Consider the following 19,884-nt stretch of genomic DNA (forward strand, 5'->3'; position numbering starts at 1 on the left):
CTTAACCCAACTTATTTTAAATACAACGTTGATCTTTCTTTTATGCGGGGGCTTCGCCCCCGAGCCCCCTTTGTTTGCTCTGAAAGGTCACAAGAAAACGCTAACCCAACTTATTTTAATTACTACGTTGATCTTTCTTCCATGCTTCCCCCTCGAGCCTCCCCCCTTTTTTTTTCTGTTCTTATCTTCCGGCACCATCATCAGGCCTTAAAACCTAATCGTAGTCATAGTTCATTACAAGACTTTTCTAAGAAGCCCAAAAACAGCTATGATACGATGTTCCATCATGTAGTTCCAGTTCATATCTTCCGGCTCCATCATCAGACCTTGAAACCTAATCGTAGTCAAAGTTCATTACAAGACTTTTCTAAGAAGCCCAAAAACAGCTATGATACGATGTTCCATCATGTAGTTCCAGCTCATATCTTCCGGCTCCATCATCAGACCTTGAAACCTAATTGTAGTCAAAGTTCATTACAAGACTTTCCTAAGAAGCCCAAAAACAGCTATTATACGATGTTCCATCATGTAGTTCCAGTTCATATCTTCCGGCTCCATCATCAGACCTTGAAACCTAATTGTAGTCAAAGTTCATTACAAGATTTTTCTAAGAAACCCAAAAACGGCTATGATACGATGTTCCATCATGTAGTTCCAGTTCATATCTTCCGACTCCATCATCAGATCAGCTCAACAGTACCATATTATTGTATTGTCATCGGAACTACATATAGCTGCCAATTTTCATTACGCTACGACTCCTGGAAGATGGTTAAATTAGCTTCCTTAGATTCCATTACATACATAGTTACATACACGACGACCTAATAAAAGCGTGTTAATAAAAAGGTTTAACACCTCAAGAGTGTTTTGAACTTTTAGTCTCGACTTTTGGAGAGTCTGCGTGTTCACGTGCAACTGTTTTCAATTGGTTTGCTGAATTTAAAAGAGGACGGGAGAGCTTTGAAGATGAGGCGAAGACCGGACGGCCGCCAACCGCAGTCACTGAAGAAAATGTAAAGACTGTGGAAAAAAATATTCGTGCGAACCGACGAATTACATATGTAGAGCTCGAGCGTGAACTGGGCATTGGATCAGCAGCATTGCAAACTATAATTCATAGTAAACTGTCTCTTCATAAGCGTTGTTCAAGATGGGTGCCGCACAAGCTCACCGATTTACAGAAACGTCCGTGGATTGGTGCAAATTTATGATAGATAAATTCGACGCAGGCGAGAACAAAAACGTATATGATATACTTACAGGTGACGAAACATGGCTATATAACTACGATCCCGAAACAAAGCGACAGTCCACAGTATGGTGTTTTGAAGATGAGCCGACGCCAACAAAATGTCGCCGAACCCGAAGCACACAAAAACAAATGGTTGCCTCATTTTTCTGCAAGACGGGACATATTGCTACAATAGTGCTAGAAGATCAAAAGACAGTTAATTCAGAATGGTATGTGACAGTTTGTGCCCCAAGAGTACTGTCAGCTTGGTGTGACAAGCGGCCGAAGTCAGGAACCCGGCACCTGCTCTGGCACCACGACAACGCTGCCCCGAACACTTCCGCTAGAACACTTGACTATTTCAGCTCAAAAAACGTGACTATTCTGCCCCACCCCCCATATTCCCCTGACCTAGCCCCCTGTGATTTTTATCTTTTTCCTAAAATTAAAGAAAAATTAAAAGGAAGGCGATTTGAGAACAAAGAAGGCTGCGTATAATTACGAAATTTCTGAGGTGTCTAAAGAAGAGTGGTCATCGGTATTTTCTAAGTGGTTTAGACGGATGAAAACGTGTATACGTGTTCACGGTGAATACTTCGAAAAAATAGATAGCTGTAATAAAGAATAAAGTATGTAAATTTTGAGTATCTAATTTCTTTTGGCATGACCCTCGTATGCTTGTATGACAGGTCGACTGCTCGCGTTTTTGACAGGCGGTAACTGTGAGGTAACCGAGAGGGGGTGGGCGGCACTTTCACCGGGGAGCGGGAGTGGCCATACTGTACGATAGTATTCTTTATTATACTGTGGTTTAAGTATTGTTTAACATTAGACGATAAACATATTGTGTCTATTCAGTCTTTGATTACATTTCCGAAGTATTTCCCAGGCAAGCGACATTAGCTTCCTTAGTCTAAACAAATTAAGCAGCTCTATAGCGCATGTTAATAAGATTCTGTCTTCTTGCCCACTTATACAGAGTGTAAACCTAATACGGGCGAGTCTTTTAACGATTCTAATTAAATTAATTAAATTATTCAATTAATTGATTCTAATTATTCTTTTAACCCTTAAATGCATGGTGATGTATATATGCATCACATATTTGATGTAGATATCCAAATTCACATTTATAGCTTAATTATTATTCAGTATTTATTATTATTTAATAAATAATTTAATAAATTAAATTATATTATGATTTACTATTTATTATTTAGGGATAAAGATGAAATGGCGGAAAAGTGTAAAAAAACAGGATGATGGCGATTTTTAGTATGTGATTTAGGCAGATTTTTTCGGAGTTAGTTTTAGGTTTAACACCTCAAGAGTGTTTTGAACTTTTAGTCTCGACTTTTGGAGAGTCTGCGTGTTCACGTGCAACTGTTTTCAATTGGTTTGCTGAATTTAAAAGAGGACGGGAGAGCTTTGAAGATGAGGCGAAGACCGGACGGCCGCCAACCGCAGTCACTGAAGAAAATGTAAAGACTGTGGAAAAAAATATTCGTGCGAACCGACGAATTACATATGTAGAGCTCGAGCGTGAACTGGGCATTGGATCAGCAGCATTGCAAACTATAATTCATAGTAAACTGTCTCTTCATAAGCGTTGTTCAAGATGGGTGCCGCACAAGCTCACCGATTTACAGAAACGTCCGTGGATTGGTGCAAATTTATGATAGATAAATTCGACGCAGGCGAGAACAAAAACGTATATGATATACTTACAGGTGACGAAACATGGCTATATAACTACGATCCCGAAACAAAGCGACAGTCCACAGTATGGTGTTTTGAAGATGAGCCGACGCCAACAAAATGTCGCCGAACCCGAAGCACACAAAAACAAATGGTTGCCTCATTTTTCTGCAAGACGGGACATATTGCTACAATAGTGCTAGAAGATCAAAAGACAGTTAATTCAGAATGGTATGTGACAGTTTGTGCCCCAAGAGTACTGTCAGCTTGGTGTGACAAGCGGCCGAAGTCAGGAACCCGGCACCTGCTCTGGCACCACGACAACGCTGCCCCGCACACTTCCGCTAGAACACTTGACTATTTCAGCTCAAAAAACGTGACTATTCTGCCCCACCCCCATATTCCCCTGACCTAGCCCCCTGTGATTTTTATCTTTTTCCTAAAATTAAAGAAAAATTAAAAGGAAGGCGATTTGAGAACAAAGAAGGCTGCGTATAATTACGAAATTTCTGAGGTGTCTAAAGAAGAGTGGTCATCGGTATTTTCTAAGTGGTTTAGACGGATGAAAACGTGTATACGTGTTCACGGTGAATACTTCGAAAAAATAGATAGCTGTAATAAAGAATAAAGTATGTAAATTTTGAGTATCTAATTTCTTTTGGCATGACCCTCGTATGCTTGTATGACAGGTCGACTGCTCGCGTTTTTGACAGGCGGTAACTGTGAGGTAACCGAGAGGGGGTGGGCGGCACTTTCACCGGGGAGCGGGAGTGGCCATACTGTACGATAGTATTCTTTATTATACTGTGGTTTAAGTATTGTTTAACATTAGACGATAAACATATTGTGTCTATTCAGTCTTTGATTACATTTCCGAAGTATTTCCCAGGCAAGCGACATTAGCTTCCTTAGTCTAAACAAATTAAGCAGCTCTATAGCGCATGTTAATAAGATTCTGTCTTCTTGCCCACTTATACAGAGTGTAAACCTAATACGGGCGAGTCTTTTAACGATTCTAATTAAATTAATTAAATTATTCAATTAATTGATTCTAATTATTCTTTTAACCCTTAAATGCATGGTGATGTATATATGCATCACATATTTGATGTAGATATCCAAATTCACATTTATAGCTTAATTATTATTCAGTATTTATTATTATTTAATAAATAATTTAATAAATTAAATTATATTATGATTTACTATTTATTATTTAGGGATAAAGATGAAATGGCGGAAAAGTGTAAAAAAACAGGATGATGGCGATTTTTAGTATGTGATTTAGGCAGATTTTTTCGGAGTTAGTAATTAGTTTATGTTTAAACATTTTATCTTGGGGGTTTCACAAATAGTGTACCTTTCTGATAGTAGTTGACTACTATCAGAAAACTTTACAAATAAAACTTACCAATAATTATATATTTATATAAATAAGTTTTGGCCTATTTAACTTCTAACACTGATTTAGTACTAAAATCGGTATTAAATATTTTTTTTATTATTTTTCCCAAAGTCAGAAAATCATTGTTTATCACATATATTAATATCTCGTTAAAAGAAAAATTCATGCATTTAAGGGTTAACGATGTCGAATAAGTACCTAGATAACTTCGATACGGGTGAATCTCTTATCGGTGGCGAGTAACATAGGACATACCTAAGAAACGTAAAAAGAAAAAATTGAAATAAAAAATGACATATAAAATAATTCGATCCACAATGTAATGCAAACACACTAGCGTTAAACGCTCGTTGACAGCTGTTATTGATTGTCATCGCAACTATCCCATCCTCGTCGCCAATGTTATATTTTGGGTAGGGCACGAGTGAAACAACCGATGGCTATAGACACACTGGTTTATTCGCGTAGTAATGTAAGCGGGGTTGTGCGCGCACGCACACATACATAACATTTACAATACTGCTGCATTGCTGTTGAGAAATTCTTCAACAATTTAGGGGAGTAACTAAAAGACACCTCTTAATTAATGATAACGAAGACGAGGTGGACGGACTGTGTGAGATATGATATGAAACGAGTTAGTGATGTAAGTGACGCAAGTTAATGATGAGATGACGGGTATAGAGATATATGGAAGAAAAAGACATGCTGCGCCGACCCAAGTGACTGGGATAAGGGCAAGAGAATGACGATGATGACTAATTAATTCTGTCTAGTTTAATTTATCGCCCGTATACATAAGTACATACTGTATATAATTTCCGATTTGGCGTCTTATCGTCTACTCCCCTTAATTGACACTGACGAAGGTGTGCGGTAAGAAGCTAATAAAGCCCTGTTTTTTCCGCCAGGAAATCCAAAGGTGAAAGCCCGCTTCGAGCATTTCACGCGTAAAGGGGGCGCTTTAGCTCTCAAGTATTACAATACGTAATAAAAGCTTTCAGTCTTTATTGCGAATACTAGATGAGGTCGAGCATTTCTCAGATTACATTTTAGGCATTCCCCGTTTGGTTATGGCTTAAAAAGTTCACCATCCGCGGTCCGCTCACTGCAATATCACAAGATAGCTTCTAATTGACACAACTTAAATTATCTTTTTACCACACCAACTGGTAAAGGCTTACTTTGCTATTCGGAAACAGAGAGCAAAATTTCATTTAGTCCACAAGAGTGCAAAGTAATTTCATACTTTTAACTTGACATCTTATCTTGAGCTGGCTGGTAGAATTTACAAATGATGATTTTGAATCATAAATATTGAATAAATTGATAGATTTAATTTAGTTTGATGTTTTATACTCAGTATATTGTTCGTGTTGATGTGGTGAAATTTTTCTGTTTCACTCGGCGGCAAAGTTTGTTTAACCTTTGTACCTTGAAACCCCCGGAACGCTCAAGATTACACTTTTTGAACCACTCGCTACGCTCGCGGTTCAATATTGGAATCTTTCGCTTGCTCGGGTATCACGTACGGTTAAACAACAACTTTGCCCCCTTGTAGAACAAATATCTATTTTATGAGCCAAGGACGCTTCAGAGGGCGCTAGTCTTCAGTATATTACTGATATGAGGGATAATTTCGACCTGAGCAACTGTGACCTGGGACTCCTGGCCCCGTAGCCGAATGGCATTTCTCCGACGCCAAACGAAAGCGATACGCCGCTGGCTCTGTCGCGCCAATACGCAAGCGCGATAGAGATAGATATCTACTAGCGCTTCGTTTCGTGAGCGTTTCGTGAGCGATTGTGCCATTCGGCTAGCCACCCTGGTGCCGTAGCCGAATGGCATTTCTGCGACGCGAAACGAAAACGAAACGCCGCGAAAGGTAGTCTGGCTCTGTCGCGCCAATACGCAAGAGCGATAGAGATAGATGGTCGTCGTTTCGTTTCGTGAGCGTTTTGTGAGCGTTTGTGCTATTCGGCTACGCCGAGAGGATACAGGCATTTGCGGTGATTGCAGAGTACGATGGATTGGTTCCAGCCTCAGGTACTGGAGGTCTCGATCACTTTTTTCTTTAATTAGTGTATGTAATTTGTTTCAGTTTTAATCACAAATTCGGTTTCTTTCCACCCGTTAATTGCTAACTTGGCACTTGAGCAGTTTCAGATGCTGATAGGTACCTCTTCTAGGGCCACTTGCACTAACGAAAATAGAGGGTTAGAGGGGTAGAGGGCCTAAGGAATAACGCACCATTTTATATGGAATTTGACAGTTGACAGCCCACTAACCCTGAGTTAAGCGGGTGGTTCAAGTGGCCCTTAGGAATACAGGCGTTTATGTATGTACAGTCAACCAATTGGAACCCTAGGCCACTGTAGAACTATGTCATAGTGACGTTATGAATAGATAGTAAGAAATCTCTTACTGCTTGTCATTTTGACATGGTTGTAGAGTGGCCTAGGGGTCCAATTGGTTGACTGTACATTCAAGACTTCGGTTTAATCCAAAATGGCATTTTGAAGGTTCGGCAAATATTTTAATTCGTGCATACCGCTTTCTAATTTTAGGCGTTATACTATAAACGGGTTACGACCGACATCACGGGGTTACGACTTCGGATAGCCTTAATGACGAGCACCCGAAAATAAAACCAGTTTATCGCGCACGCATGCTTTTATGACATCCTTTAATTTTTCGGCAGAATTGAATTGTTACTCGACTATTTCCTTAAAGGTTGGTTGGTGTGCTGAATTGTATGAAGGTAACCTCAACAGTCAGCATTGTGAGCAATGAAACTAAAATCGCATTCGAGTTTGCGCGGCGCGGCAGCTTAATAAGTCTTTAAAATAATCTGCGAAACGGGACACTTAACTAGAATAAGTAATAAATAAATAAAATAATAATAAATAAATATTACATGACATTCTTACACAGATTCACTGAGGCCCACGGTAAGCTCAAGAAGGCTTGTGTTGTGGGTACTCAGACAACGATATATATAATATATAAATACTTATATACATAGAAAACATCCATGACTTAGGAACAAATATATGTGCTCATCACACAAATAAATGCCCTTACCGGGATTCGAACCCGGGACCGCGGCGCAGCAGGCAGGGTCACTACCGACTGAGCCAGACCGGTCGTCGAAGTTAATGTGAAATAAGTGAAATTTTTAATTAAATCATTTATTTCAGGCAACTTTAGTCCATAGATACACATATTCACAAAAGAAAAGAAAGAAAGAAAAGAAAATTACAATGAAAACTTAGGTACTTATATCTTAGGTACTCATATAAGAAATGGTAACGTGCTTTTTATTACAATACTGTTACATCAATTATAAGAGGCTATTAAACTGATCTACCGGTGAACGGTCTGGCCTACCTAGCGCGTAGTGAACCTGCCCGCTAAGCCGCGGTCCTTGGTTCGAATCCTGCAAGGTAAGGGCATTTATTCGTGTGATGAATTGATGATCACAGACATGTTTTGTTCCTGAGTCATGGCTGTCTTAAGTATGTACTATGTATAACGTTTTCTGAGTATCCACAACACAAGCCATCTTCAGTTGGCGGCGGCACTTCGTGGCGTGGGACTCTGTGTGAGAATGTCCTATTTATAATATTTTTTTATTGCTTACTTTTTTTTTTGTATTAAATTTAATAACCTTTATTAATAACACTTAAATAAAAATTTGGTACAATAAATATTATAAACTAGGCAATAAAAAATAATAATAATAATAAATCGACCGCAACGCCGGGCCGTGCTCGTTGACATCACCATCCCCCATGATGAGAATCTCGTGAAAGCCGAGAAGGACAAGTCCAGTAAGTACCTAGACTTGGCTCACGAGATAACCACCATGTGGGATGTTGATTCAACGATCATTGTCCCGATAGTCGTTTCAGCGAACGGTCTCATAGCGAAGAGTCTCGACCAACATCTTAAGAGACTCTCGCTCGGTGGTTGGATCAAGGGCCAGATGCAGAAGGCGGTGATTTTGGACACAGCGCGGATAGTCCGACGGTTCCTCTCTCTGCAGCCCTAACCACCGGCAGCTTGGGCCCTGCCCCGCTGCTGGCGGCACCCTAGGTTAGGTTTTTTATAATGTGTTTATATGTTTTATATTGTTTTGTAAGTGTTTTATTTTATTTTACTTTTATACTCATATTGTAAAAAACCTAATCTAAGAAAAGAAATAAATAAAGGAAGTAATAAAACTAAAAATCTAAGTCTAAAGAGCCCTCTCCCTGAGGCATAGTGCCCAAGATGCTGGCAGCATTTCCTCGCCGAATCGCAATACTTATACGTTGAGCGAGGAAGCTGCCAGCTCTTTTGTCCCCCGTAGTCTCAGTCAGCCGCTTCGCCAAGTCCTTGTATAAAATCTGGGCGCCCGGGCCCCACGGATCGAGGGTCTCGACGCCAAAAGCAACAAAGTTGTAATTGGCGTCGAGACCTCCGTATTTACGTCTTTTATGCGTCTCTGCAGCCTCTGCAGCCGCGCCCGCTTTCTTTGTGGTACCGTGAAGATGAGACGGGGCCAGTGTGTCCACACAGGTTTATTTATTACATCGCCAATATTGCCATAGGCTAGTCAAAGGGCTGATTTTTGCAATCCGTCCGCTCGACGTCGTGATTTGTTCAGTAATATTTTCTTTACTAGGCATTTAATTGTACTTATAATTATTATAGGTTAGTTAATAGGTACCAATAGTCTTTAAATTAAGCCAGTTTCCATCCTCACTTTAAAGTGACGGATGAAATCTAGCGCTCGGTAAAAAAGTCACCCCAGACCCAAAATCCCAATCCCAATCTCAAAATTACGCCATGTTTAAAACGCTTAGTTTCGCAGCAAAAGTTCACGTAATGAATACGTAGAATCCCGTGATTCATTGTGATTTAATTGTCGCTTCCCACCGTAACAGGCGGGCGGAAGGTATAAGTCGCCCGCTCGAATTTATTGCCTCAATTATAAGCGGTCTCGCAGACTTCACCTGGCCATAGAGAAACAGCAAGAATAGAGTACTTACTCCATAGAATAGTTTTAGTGCCTAAATCATTATTATCAGCAAGGACCATAGAGGTACACTGAGAGAAATTTGCATTGTGAATTTAACAAGCTCGACTTGTTGCGGTTTATCCGTTTGAATCAGCCAAACGTATGTTTAAAACAATATGTGTCAGGTTGTTTTTATAAAATCGACTTGTTGATTCAAATATATTGCCGATTCAAATGACAAGTAGCTTGTTGTTTGAACCAAAGAGCACGTAGGCGCTATTTTAACCAAAAAACTTGTTGAACGAACATGAAAACTGGTTGTATTTTCTCTCAGTGTATAATACCGGGACATACAAAGCATGTTGTCTTGGCGACGACCAATAGGAAGCGGAGTTGTGACGCCTTGCGCGTTGCATACAGGGCAATGGCTGAGGCACCGTGTATGAAGTCACACTGACACTCCTGTCAATAGGTGTAGACAAAAGATAATTTCACAGATAACGATGGGAGGGAGTCCTCCGAAAGTTGCCCACACTTGTGCGCCCCTCACAGCGACATCTAGTCTTGATTTAATATCCTTGTGATATATGCATGATAATATTTCGGTAGTTATGAATTTTTAAATCATTTGTCCCTGCTGTCAGTATAGGGTGCGCCAAAGTTCATATAAAATTGGTATATAGATTATTGGTAGTCCGAAAATGTTTCTCATACAATTTTAAATTAATAATGATCATTATTTATAACAATTTTGTGTTAATAACTATCGTAACTTCGAATGACTTATGTTCATAATGTCATTCATCATAAATACATTTTATACTACTGTTAATGTTTATATACTTATTGATCATAACGATTGCGAATAATATAATTTATCGTTATATTATTGTTAACAGAACAGAAATCACATGTGACAGTCCAGTTAGGTGCGACGACGAGCGTAGCGAGGAGGAGCGTGTTAGTTTGACCGTGAGCAATCCAGAAACGACTTTTTAATGTAAATTGTATATGTCACTGTAAAAGCTCCTAGCGCTTCTATAAATGGCACAAGTTTTTCATAGAACTTCCCAAAAACTTTTTAAATAATTTTATGATGAATGCTTTTCTTAAACACAAAATTATGAATGTTATTAAATATTTGTATAGAATTTATGATTAAAATTTGTCGGCTAAATGATTATTATGAACAGTGAAAATAGTACTAAATGATAATAATGAAACAAAATTATGATAAGTAAAATTATGAGAAATGATTATTCGGAGCACAAATCGGTATAAACAATAAGACCCGTCAGTATAATGTCATACATTTGGGTACGAAAACTGATGTATAGAGAAAACATTCTATTCTTAACTATTTGTCTATGACCTGGCAGCCATCTTTTGCTACAGATTACTGTACTATCGGACGTACTAATTAATCTCAGCAACAATCTAATAAAAGGACTGGAACGTGTGTCTCGAATTGATTTCTATGGCTCAGAGAGTTCGGAGAGTAAGCGAAGGATTTTTTAATAAATTGATTAATAATAAAAGTAGAAAGATTTGTAAGTTTTAGATAAACCATAGAGGTACAATACTGCTGCAATAGGTATAGGTATTAGGTATAGCAGCCGAAGTGCGGCCGAGAATCTGAACGTTGCATTTTGAGCGTATATGCGTTCTGGATCTGTGAGGCTTTGTTCTGATATGCTAATTTGCTATGCGCTACGTCTAACCTCAGTTATGATGACTAAGTGCTGAGTGCACGCTCATACGGGGCGTGAAGCGGGCATGTCAAGCAATTGAATCTTATACAAGTGTCCTGAGTCGACGCTGCATAGGGTGGACTAGAGATGGGCCGAATATTCGGTATTCGGCATATTCGGCAAGTTTTTCAATGTTCCTATTCCGCCGAATAATTCGGTTGCTTTGCCGAATATTTACCGAATAAACAAAGTGAATAACTAATAAAGATCTTACGCATTACATTGGATAATAAGCTCCTATTTTCATAGCTTTTTAAGGAACTGCTAAAAAGAGAGAAACCTATATGCGTCAAAATATAAATACAATTGTTTTGTAAAAAGTAAAAAAAAAACCGTAGTAGAAGAGTTGAGAGATGAGGTTAACTGTTTTAGTTATCCACTAAATCATAAAAACGTTGTAGTAACATTATGTAACCATTATCAATCATTTAATAGTTTTAATCTTAACATCCGCTTTTAAAATATGGTGTAACCGAATATTCGGACGAATGTTCGGTTCGGTAAGAGCTGAACCGAATATTCAGCCGAATTTTCGTATTCAGCAAAATCCATAGGTATTCGGCCCATCTCTAGAGTGGACGCACGCTCGCCCGCTCCGCTGTACGCTCCGCCTAACGCTCCGCCACACCTCGGACACTGGCGATCAAATATATTAAAGAGGCGCGTTCCTAGCACACAGTCTAAGCTCGTGTAGGTGAACGCGTACTATGCTTGTATGAGTGAAATATGACAGGTCGACTGTTCGCGTTTTTGACAGGCGGTAACTGTCAGGTAACCGAAAGGGGGTGGGCGGCACTTTCGGCGGGGAGCGGGAGTGGCCATACTGTACGATAGTACTCTTTATTATACTGTGGCTCCGCTCCGAGCGGTGAAGCAGGGGTGAACATCAGGCCCTGAGGCCCCGTAGCCGAATGGCATTTCTACGACGCAAAACGCCAACGAAACGCCGCAGAAATTTATGTAGTCTGGCTCCGTCGCGCCAATACGCAAAAGCGATAGAGATAGATAGCTACGAAAGAGATGTCGCGAGCGTTTCGTGACCGTTTGTACATTCGGCTACGCACACAGGCACCTTCAGGCGAATTCGCTCCATCGTAGGCCACGTCTTTACTTTACCTCGACTAGTCTGGGGCTATGAGCTTGAATAAACCTATTTATAATTTTAAAAGAAAATTACGCGGTGTGCGATGTGACTCTAATATCATTTAAGCGGCAGAAGGAGTTTACAGGAGACCAATGCACGAGGCATAAGATTCTAACGCCGTGTCTTGCGTGGGCGACGGTCGCGCGACAATCGCGCGACCGTCGCCATCGCGTCTCATACTTCCATATCGATAAGGTTTGATTTCGTATGCGTCGCATCGCCGTCGCTCACGCAAGCCAAACGTCGGGAGCTCGGGATGTTACGAATTTCAATTACGACGAAAGCTCTATCGATTACTTGCTTGGAGGGTTAACTCGCAAATGTTAACGTGACTTAGAGCAAACAGGAAATGGAGAAGCATTTCAGTACCTTACCTGCAAATTGAAAAAAAAAATCCGTGCATACGTCTCCGTTATTGTTCTTCAATATTTTTTATACTTTTGTTTATTCCATAATAATTAAATACAGTATATATTATTAAAACATATGTAAACCTATGTATGAATTTACAGTAGAACAAATAACAATAAAAAATTACAAAAGCTTTCCATAGTAATCTGTTCGTTTTCACTTTATCCGATCCGATATTGGATGTCGGACGGATATCCCATACATTACAGGCGCCATCTTGGATTTTTTTCCATTGAAATCCTTCAGACATCCGATATCGGATCGGATAATGTGAAAACTGACTAATGCTGTGAGTGTCATGGGTACCTTTGCACCGGAAACGGCAGGGAACGGTTTATACGTATCATTTTTTTATTTACAATATAATATATATATTTTTTTATTTGTATCGATACAGATTTTGGCAGATTTTGAAGCATTTTTGCTGTTGCGCGTCTCTTTTCCCACCTTTGCGCAAAAATATACTTTGTCTCCCTTACGACACGACATTTTAAATTCCCTACGACATTTGTAATTTCCAATGTCGATATCTAATATTTGACGATAAAGGAGGAAAATCTGTCGAAGTACAACAATCGCAAAAATGACCGGCTGAGGCCTTGTAATTGCAGTTACAAATCTCTCCGCTTGGAGCGCATGTCTCGCTCAATGATCAGCGATGTGACATGACATTAGACGTTCAGACTGAGCAAGTCAAGACGTAGTCCCGTGGTAGTGCGGTGGCTTCGTACGCAGATGTTCTCGGGTTCGATTCTGACAGCGATCTTTTTGCTTTTTGTTTTTTTTATACATTAATTTTCTTTTTGTGTATTTTATTTGTGTTTATTTGTTGTTTTATTCATACAAATGTTAACTTAAGCCCTTTTACATTGTTTGCCCCATCTTAGGATTCTTAGGTAATGTTGTAAGTCTTGCGAATGAAATTTCTAAAAGTTGTAACAAAACAAAATATTTTTGGACAAGAAAAAAATAAAATAATTCAAGAAAAATTATTAGTAGAAAAAAATAAAAAAGGTCTTATCAGGATTTGAACCCGGGACCTCTTGCTCCGTAGGCGGGGTCACTACCGAGAAGGCAAAGAGATTGTCAAACCCTTATGCACCTGCGATTGCAGCGCCACCTATCTTTTTTTTATATGTGCACTTCTGATACTTAAAGCTTTCGCTCCTTATATTTCTAATCTCCATAATTTGACGTATATTAAAGTTTGCTTCATACCCTATATGCTCAAAGACGAGCCTGTCAATTTAATAACCTGAGTGGTAGGCAAGGTGTAATCTGTTTAGTGTACGTGCCGCGAGCTCCCATTTAATGTGGAACTGATTTGATTGTCCGGACGGCAAGTGGCAATAAGTTGTGATTTGCTCGGCTCTCTGGAGATTTCTCTCTACCTACATGTACGTACTGTACTTTATAGTTTTACTAGCTTTTTCTCGCGGCTTCGCTCGCTTTAGAAAGAGACAAAAAGTAGCCTATGTCACTCTCCATCCCTTCAACTATGCTCACTTAAAAAATCACGACAATTCGTCGCTTCGTTTTGCCGTGAAAGACGGAGAAACAAACAGACACACACACTTTCCCATTTACAATACTAGCTTTTGCCCGCGGCTTCGCTCGCATTAGAAAGAGACAAAAAAGTAGCCTATGTCACTCTCCATCCCTTCAACTATGCTCACTTAAAAAATCACGTCAATTCGTCGCTCCGTTTTGCTGTGAAAGACGGACAAATAAACAAACACACACACTTTCCCATTTATAATATTAGTATCTATTGGTATGGATTTCTAAACTTATAAATTATATTAAGTACCATTTATATTCAGTTTCCTCACACAGTACCTCCTAGACAAAAAATACGCTCGTGGCCTAGCCGTAAAAGCGTGCGACATTGAATCCGGAAGTCGCGGGTTCCAACCCCGGATTGTCGAAGGAACATCTTAGTTACCCTTCGCAGTCGCTTTCATAAAAATTAGTGCCTACGCCAAATTGTGGGATTAGTTTTCAGAGCAGAGTCCAGGCCCTTCACGATGACTGTTAGAATAGCGCAAGGAGGATGACGATTGAGTAGATAAAATTTTAAATTCAAAAATAAACCCAGAGGTACGTACAAAGTTCTCAACTTTAATCCGTTTCCATAGTTTTATTTGTAGTATATATGTAGTAATATATGAGTAACTGTCGCGGTAACCGAAGGCAATATTTCTTTAATTTGTTTTTTATTAACATAATAAGATATATCTAAATAAAATATTAAAAAGTTCTCAATGATTACAGTAAAATTCTACCAAAACATTGAGCATGACACACAAACGCGTATTATACGACGTTTTAAGCATCGCTACACGATACGTGGCGATAAACTATAAAATAAAATAGTTACTCGTCCTCTGTCCTCGTAATATAACTGGATTCATCTGCAGTTAGAATGGAATGACATCGACGATAGGGTTACCAGTTTATACTGAATTTTCTGACAAAAATTATATAATTTCATAAATAAAAAAAACATAAACATAATAAAACTACATAAAACTAAATACCTACCCTTAAATAATATAATAGGCTTAAATCGCCGTCATTGCCTTGCATTGCCCATGCAAGGTACCCAGAAGGCTGGCAGCATTTCCACGCTGTATAGCGATACTTATACGTTGCGTGAAATACTGGCCAGCCCTCTGGTCGCCTGAGGTCTCTAATAGGCGATCCGATAAACTAAGTAACGTAAAATAATAAAATATAAAATTCACCTAAATAAGTAATTTCCATATGGTGGTATTTTTTAATCAATTTGCGTCAGAATATGTGACAGTTACGAAGAACCACCACCAAGTGACCACCTAAGTATCTATAGAGGTACAAATACATGATGCGGAAATAATTCGTATGACAGTTACTCCCATCCGCTTTTGGATAGATATATTTAAGATTATATAAAAAAAGTTTACAGTAGGTATTTTGCAAATATTAGAGCAACAAAAAAGTCCAACACCATTCGAAATTAATTAAATAAATAAATAGTGGGGACACCTTACACAGATCAACTTAGACCAAACTAAGCAAAGCTTGTACTATGGGCGCTAAGCGACGATATACATACTTAAATAGATAAATATTATACATAAATACTTATATATATAGAAAACATCCATGACTCAGGAACAAATATCTGTGCTCATCACACACATAAATGCCCTTACCGGGATTCAAACCCAGGACCGCGGCTTAGCAGACAGGGTCACTACCGACTGAGCCAGACCGGTCGTCCAAATTTCCAAAATTGACAGTTTTCCCTACAATAAATGTCATACGAGTATCACAATTCCACTCGCCACGTATAACGACGTCGCGGTGAGCAGTGCTAAGGCGAATACGGCACATTTCAAAAATATGATAATTCAGAATGTCGCTTTTCTGTCATTTTCGTGACTAGGCCTCATTCTCGACAAACGGATAAAATTCTTGACAAACGATGAAACTTCTTTAATGTCAATGAAAATTCTATAAATGAGAAATCTAAGAGGTCAGGAAAACTTGTGACATCTGGCAATCCTTAAATGACAGGAAAATGCCCTTATACCTACATCGTCATCCTCCTTGCGTTATCCCGGCGTTTGCCACGGCTCATGGGAGCCTGCATGGGGTCCGCTTTGACAACTAATCCCAAGATTTGGCGTAGGCACTAGTTTTTACGAAAGCGACTGCCATCTGACCTGCCAACCCGAAGGGTAAACTAGACCTTATTGGAATTAGTCCGGTTTCCTCACGATGTTTCCCTTCACCGAAAAGCGACTGGCAATCATCAAATGACATTTCGCACATAAATTCCGAAAAACTCATTGGTGCCAGCCGGGGTTCGAACCCGCGACCTCCGCTCCGCTAGGCTACCAGCGCTTACAAATTCCTTATACCTACGTCAGAAAAAATCTAAAATGTCAGGAAAACTTCTGACATCTGACAACCCCACTCGTAAAACAGTCGAGGTCATCCGCCATGTAACCGGGATTGAGCTACTTTCGCAGCATCCTGGAACCCGCGCTCTCAGCGAAAATGAAGAATAATAACGTCAGCAAAGTGGTTGAGCGGAAAAATTACTTTATTTAACAATGTTTTGCGCACTTGTTTGTGAAACTGTAAGGTTTGTATTTATAACAGCTATTTGTACCAATTAACATAAAATAAAGTAACAGCTTCTTTATCCCTAATCCATTTTGTTTTTTATACTTAGTTTAGTATTGTTATATGAAAATTAAATAAGTATTACTACAGCAGCGTAATAGTTTCTTTCGCATCACTTCAAAAGCCAGGAGCGCTGGCTGCTCGCTCTCTTGCCATCTGATCAGTGATCATCTAATGTCGCGCACGTACCCCTTGACCTTAAAAACCTACACATTTTGTAAAAAGGCCATTAAAAACGGTACTTTAATTTATGTTTTATTTAAATGTTTGCAAGAGCTCAAACAGACATAATAATTATAATTTGTATCAGTTTGATTCATTTCGTAAAAATCCGCAAAGCTTTGTCTAAACTTCAAAGAAACCTTAGATGTTAAAGACAAACGTCGACTCCAGTTCATTAAATATAGCCCGGCAGAAAACTGTTGAGGAAATTGTGAACGTGCCTAGAATTGATTTATTTGGGCGGTTCTACGCTTTCCGGCAATTGAAATGTTTAAGCCACAAGCAGGTTTTCTGGCGTCATCTGGTGTCATCTTTTGCAGGATGCCAGATGATGTCTGGCTTGAAGTCCTAAGGCAGAAAAGACTTCGCCATTTACAGGATTCGCGTTTCATTTCCGATCTCTGTGGCCGAAAGTACAGTGCTGCCATTGGACTTTACAGCCACAGGAAAAGATATGCCGTACCTCCGATCTCAGTCAGCGCACATACCTCGTGAAAAGTCGCTGCAAAAATCATTTGTCAAAGATGCTGTGGCCAGTGATCTCCTACGCTTTCCGGCAATTGGAATGTTTAAGCTATAAGCAAGTTACACAATGTGTTTTTCGCGTACTAGTTGGTGCCTAGTGACACTTACGACAGGAGGCCCCGATCAGTTATATTAAATATCAAAATTGACTTACCCGTCATGCATCAAAGTTGGGACCTTTGGAAGGCGTGCGTAAATCGAAACTAATACATAGAGATCCTTTTTGACACTTGTAAGGGGTACACCCGAGCGGAAGCAGCCCTTGCCCATGTCGGGACGCGCAGAGAGGCAGCACCCGCCAGGGTGTAAGAACTATTTGAGACTTGATGGAATCTAAAAAGGAAGGATGCTGGTTAACATTGACTTAGTAATGAAAATGAAAATGAAATATGCATTATTCAAGTAGGCATATTACAATGCGCATATGAACGTCAAATAAAGCTGCTGTCTCCTCTTCTGATTGGTCGCAAGGACCTTGGGGCCGTCGCTCATTTGTTCAGTATAGCTCTGTCATGTTGGCCGTCCTGCCGGCGTATCATGCTTACAATTTTATCACTTGTCCACGTGGATAAGACAACTGTCACTCTCACACTGACATACTTGCCAAAGCGTGACGGATGCTTTATCCACGTGGATAAGTGATAAAATTTGAATCATAATACGCCGGCAGGCTTGTGTTATCAGTCTTGGCGTTAACAATCCATACTCCCATACTATACTATATCCATACTAAAATAAATAAATATTAAATAAATATTATAGGACATAAATATTATAGGACATTCTTACACAGATTGACTGAGGCTAATCCATACTAATGTTATAAAAGGGAAGAATTAGGCTACTTTTTGTCTCTTTCTAACGCGACCGAAGCCGCTGGCAAAAGCTAGTAATATTATATAAGGGAAAGTGTGTGTGTCTGTTTGTCCGTCTTTCACGGCAAAACGGATCGACGAATTGACGTGATTATTTAACTGGAGATAGTTGAAGGGATGGAGAGTGACATAGGCTAATTTTGTCTCTTTTTAACCCCCCACTTCCCTAAAATGGAAGGTGGAAGTTTGTATGGAGCACTCTGCAATTTTCGAAATTTAGCGCGAGCGAAGCCGCGGGCAAAAGCTAGTGTCTTATAAATGTACTTTTGCAATGATCAGGAGGACTACCATGACGTGCTAAAGCCGTTCAGTTTAGGTTGAGAGAGAAGGACGGAGCTATGTAACTGCTATAGCTGTGTCCCTTTCTCTCAACCTAAACTGAACGGCTTTAGTACGTCATGGTAACCCCCCAGAAACTGTTCGCTTCCGGTGAACTCAGAAGTTACCGCTTCCCGGCTACGTTGAACAGCCACCTTGGCCAGTAAATACCTATTTCTCAAACATGCAATGAAATATTGTCTTAACGTTCCTTAAAATGGGCTGGGAAGTATCGCTTTTTGGGCGCAACAACTCGAGAGGACTGTAAAGGGATTTCATATTATTTTTTAGGCCTAGGCCTGCAAAGTAACTTTTTTTTATAAAATATTGTCCTTTAGAGCATTTTTTTTTATTTCATTGTATGTTTGAGAAAAACACTATACATGCCTCGGCGTGAAAACGGATTCCCGGCCTCGTATCCCTATCCGGCCTCGCTCGCACGCTCGCTCGGCCGTATATACCCACTTGGCCGGAAATCCTCATTTTCCCGGCCTCTGATGTAATGTACTATTAAGAAAACCTCAGATCACATGTTTGTTGAAGTCGTCTTCGCCTCAACTGACATTTATGCGATCTGAGTTACTTTACTGACCTAGGTATGTAATCTCTACTATTTCTGTAAGGTACATCGGGGCAAATTTCGACTGGGGGGACAATAATTGTAACTGATCCACTTTTTCCATTACTTATTACACATCGATCTAAACTACCCAAGATACACTATCACCTACAAATTCGACACTCAAAAGTGTCCGATCGCTTAGTTGCAAATGTGTGCGTCTAGTTGACAAACGAAAACTTCGCAATGTAGTAAAAACTACTTTAATTTTTTTACAAAAACAACGTTATTTCTTAGTACTTAAAGTTCAATTTCAAATGCAAGCAATTGGCGGTTATGACATTAATTAATGTGATCATCGCGAAAGCCATAAAATTTTATGACCGCAGATCGCAGGTGTGCATATTTTTAAAGAAATCTACGTCTTATTGCAACCAACATAAGTTTAATTTCGTTCGCGCTGCAACAATCTAAACGCCATTTTAAAATTGGGAACGAGGATGGACAGAGGCATCATGGGAGTCGCGCTATGAGATGAAAGGCGAGAATGAGGAAAGTCTA

This window comes from Leguminivora glycinivorella, chromosome 8 (assembly GCF_023078275.1).
Source record: "Leguminivora glycinivorella isolate SPB_JAAS2020 chromosome 8, LegGlyc_1.1, whole genome shotgun sequence".
NCBI classification, from domain to species: domain Eukaryota; kingdom Metazoa; phylum Arthropoda; class Insecta; order Lepidoptera; family Tortricidae; genus Leguminivora; species Leguminivora glycinivorella.